The following is a 4,550-nucleotide window of genomic DNA, read 5'->3' as shown; positions in this document are numbered from 1 at the left end:
AGCTATCACCAATTGCTTCTTCAATTCATTAAATGCTCGCAAGTAAGGTTCATCAAAATTGAAAAATATATTATTCTCTAACAAAGAAAATAAGGGTTTGGATACCTTTGAGGAATTCTTAATAAATCTTCTATAAAATCCCGTGTGAGCTAAGAAACTTCTGATACCTTTTACAGTGGTGGAAGGCAGCAATTTTGCGATCACCTCAATTTTGGCTTTGCCCACTACAATCCCTTACTGTGATATTTTATATCTTAGAAAAATGCCTTCACGAACCATGAAGTGGCATTTTTCCCAATTTAAAACAAGATTAGTTTCTTCACAGCGACAAAAACCAATTCTAAGTTCTTTAAGCAGTTCTCGAAGGTACTGCCAAACACAGAGAAACCATCCATGAAAACTTCCAGAAAGCTTTCCACCATGTTCAAGAATATTTCCATCATGCAACGCTAAAATGTTGCTGGGGCATTACACAACCCAAATGGCATTCATCTAAACGCGAAAGTTTCATATGGACATGTGAAAGTGGTCTTCTCTTGGTCACTGGGAGTTATGGCAATCTGGTTATATCCTAAATACCCATCCAAGAAATAATAGAAGGCTTTCCCAACTAATCTATCCAACATTTAATTAATGAATGACAAGGGAAAATGGTCCTTCCTAGTTGCCTTGTTAAGCTTGTGATAGTCCATGCATACTCTCTATCCTGTAACAGTACGAGTTGGTATGAGCTCATTGTTATCATTGCTAACTATTGTGACATCTCCTTTCTTGAGTACACATTGTACAGAGCTCACCCACGAACTATCTGGAATAGGGTATATAATTCTAGTGTCGAGCCATTTAAAGATCTTCTTGACAACTTCCTTCATGATTGGGTTCAACCGTTTCTGTTGTTCAATAGAATTGTTATGAAAATCTTCCAACAAAATATAATGTATGTAGATAGCATGGTTGATTCCATTGATGTCGGTAACTGTCCATCCCAATGCCTTTTTAGATCTCCTCAGAGCACCTAGCAACTTGACATCTTGATTAGGTGTCAATTCTATAGGTATAACTATTGGCAGAGTGTTGTTGTCTCCCAAGTAGGCATACTTTAAATGCAACGACAAAGGCTTTAACTGCAGTGTGGGATGTTCCTCTATCTAAAGTTTAGGAGGTTTAAAAAAATAATCTGATAAATCCAAGGATTCAAACTTCTTCCCTAGTCTATCCATCAATTGCTTGGTCTCCATGATTTCACCGACTTCTACAAGTATTTCTGTGTCACTTAGATATATCTTCATCATCATCAAAATTACCGTTACAAAATTTTGCAAACTTCTCCTCCACTACTAGTTTGATCAACCTAGTGGCATGACACTCCTCATTTTCATAGGCACATTTCAAGGCATCAAATACATTGAAAGTAACTTGCTGATCATTTACCCTCATTGTTAACTCACCTTTTTACACATCAATTAATGTTATACCTATAGCAAGAAAAGGTCTTCTAAAAATAACCGACACATCTTTGTCAGCCTCACATTTTAAAATAATAAAATCGGTTGGAAAAATAAATTTATCTACTCTTACCAGTACGTCTTCAATTTTATCTACCAGATGTGTGTAAGATCGATCGGTTAGTTGCAGCATGACTGTGGTGGGTCTTGCCTTCCCAATTCCCAGTTTCCTAAAGATAGACATAGGCTTTAAATTTATACTTTCTCCTACATCATATAATGCCTTACCAACATAATGATTTACAATTGAACAAGGGATAATAAAATTCCCTAGGTCTTTCAAATTTAGGGGCAATTTATTCATCAACATCATTGTGCACCATTCAGTAAGAGCAACAGTTTTAAATTCCCCTAATCTTCGCTTCTTTGACAATATATCCTTCATGAATTTTACTTAATTGAGCATTTGCTCCAAAGCTTCCACCAACGTTATATTGATATGGAGTTGCTTTAGGACATCCAAAAGTCTCTTGAATTGGAAATCTTGCTTGGAAATTTGGGATCGCTGAGGAAAAGGTGCTGGTAGCCTTCCTTTAGAATGTTGATATTGTTTTGTTGTGGCATTCGATTTGACCATATGATCTAATTCTACTGCAACATTCTTTTGTTTGACCTTTTCAGTTGTAGGTTGCTTTTCAGATGGTTCTGTGATCTGTCCTTGATTGAGACTAGAATCTTCCTCTTCAACAGTGGCATCTCTAACAACTTCATTCAGCTCGGTACCAGTCCTGAGAGTGATGGCCTTGCAATGCTCCTTCCCTTGTGATCTCACATTCTTAGTATTACTTGGCAATGCCTTTTGAGGTCTCAAATTTAGAACATTAGCGATCTATTCTACTTGATATTCCAAGGCTCTTAGGGATGCAACTTGACTCTAGATCACAGCGTCATTCTTGGCCATGTATTCTTTCAGCAAAGTTGCAATAGATGAAGAAGATGATGCTAAAATTTTTTGAACATTCTGTCGCGGCATAGGATGATTATATCCAGGCGGTGCACTTGTAGCATTCTGTCTAATAACATTGTTGGAATTTCTCACTCCTTGATTATTCCATCTAAAGTTTGGGTGTTGCTTTCACCTTGGATTGCAGGTGTTGGAATAGGGATTATTATTATGGTTGAAATTGCTCATGTAATACATAGAGGCTGGGTTTGATGAACATTCATCAAACACATGATCTTCCCTGCAATAGATACACGATAGTTTAGCTGATTTCATCTCTTGAACTGTAGCTGGTCTCTTTATTGGTTTGATCATGTTAGCTAGAGATGATACCTGTGTTGTCAACAAAGTGATTGCATCGAGTTCCACAATGCCAATAGCTCTCCCGCTAGTCCCAACTCTCGTGGTAGGATATTGATAATCATTGTTGGCTATCCTTTCTAAAATTTCATATGATTCATTATAGGATTTATCTAACAAGGTACCATTGGTAGAAGCATCAACTACCATCCTTGTATGCTCATTTAACCCATTATAAAACATTTTCATCTGTGTCCAGTGCTAAAATCCATGTATTAGAATTTTTGCAGCAATTCCTTAAATCTTTCCCAAGCTTTATACAACGACTCATCCTCTGATTGCCAAAAAGATGTGATTTCATTTCTAAGCTTGGCATTCATATTAAGCGGATTATTCCATAGCAAAAACCTTTGGCAAAGATCATTCCAAGATGCCACCATCCCTGATGGCAAAGCATTCAACCATGCTCTAACACGATCTCGCAATGAATATAGAAACAATTTAAGTCACAGAGCGTCTTCAGGAACACCCTGTTGCCTGAACGAGTCACAGAATTTTAGGAAAAGTTTTAAATGTAGCCTTAGATCTTCAGTAGGCAACGCACTGAACTGTCTTACCATTTGAAACATCTAAAATATTATTAGTTTCAACTCAAAATGTTGAGCTTGAATGGGTGGTCTGACTATCCCTAGGTTCAAATAATCCAAAATTGGTACTATATGCTCACGAATGAGCCTGTCTCGGTCATCTATCACATGAGGAATAGGCATGTCAACATCCTGTCCATTTAGATGCAATGGATCTTCCATACCTGGATGATTTTCGATCCTAGCCATATCTTGCAGTTCTCTTCTCCTTCTTCGTAAAGTTCTCTCGATCTCTGGGTTTAGAGGATATTCTTCGTTAGTAGGAATGCCTCTTATCATGCGCTAATGGCAATCATGTAGGAATTAAATACAACTAAGTTAGATAATGATGTCAAAAACTTGTCACGTGTGAATATAGTATGCAAAATGTGCAAGTATACAAGTAATAAAATGATAAGTAAGATCGTCTCCAAGGGATCAGATAGAATTAACTTGGTTAAGTTGCTGTTATAAATTATGTGAATTATGCTATGGAAAAATAGTGAAAGAAATGTAATGATAATTAAAATGATGTTGGTGCATGCAAAATGTAACAAAAAAATATATAAAAAATACTATTGCGAAGTTATCAGGGCAAGAATGAGAGGATCAAATCTGTTGAATGGGAAAGTTGGGATTACTAGGAATCTATCCTTATAAACCAAAAATACCTCAACAAACTCTTAACCATTTTACCGCTCAGAACAGATCTAAGATGGTCTGTTTCTTTCAAGAGTAGAACCTCAGGTTACCTCACCTAAAGTGATATATTTCTATAAGCCTCATATGTGATTCCAACACTAATTTCTCTTTGTTCTGTACAAACATTACTCTATGTCTAAAAATTGCTATGGGTATTTTGTCAAACAACCACTTGTATCATTCAATTTTAGTCCAACTAACCTAACCTTTTCAGAATTAAATTATGTTTATAAGCATACTAAACATTCATCTATGTCTAGAGTTTGCATGCATGCAATTCAAGAAGAATAAATTGAATGAAATAGTAAAATAGATCAGATCAAAAATTCAATGTTAATGGTAAATTAGAGTATTATCTAGTAAACCTAACCTAATGAGATTTAGCTTGTTGACACAATTTTTTTGTATAAAACGGGGTCAACTTGGTTTTTGAAAATGAAAACAGGAGTCGCCACCAATCTTTTTTGATGAGGT

The 4,550-nt window shown here is 36.0% G+C and overlaps 1 non-coding gene across 1 annotated transcript; it reads left to right on the top strand.

Moving 5' to 3' along the window:
• Positions 1–3,013: 3,013 nt before the first annotated feature.
• Positions 3,014–3,119, top strand: LOC121218039 (small nucleolar RNA R71). Its single transcript, XR_005914310.1, has one exon. It is a non-coding gene; the product is annotated as a small nucleolar RNA R71 (small nucleolar RNA).
• The last annotated feature ends 1,431 nt before the right edge of the window (positions 3,120–4,550 follow it).

This window comes from Gossypium hirsutum, chromosome D05, assembly GCF_007990345.1.
Source record: "Gossypium hirsutum isolate 1008001.06 chromosome D05, Gossypium_hirsutum_v2.1, whole genome shotgun sequence".
NCBI classification, from domain to species: Eukaryota; Viridiplantae; Streptophyta; class Magnoliopsida; order Malvales; family Malvaceae; genus Gossypium; species Gossypium hirsutum.
Note: the sequence above shows the minus strand (reverse complement) of the source record. Positions and strands in the feature narration are given on the sequence as shown.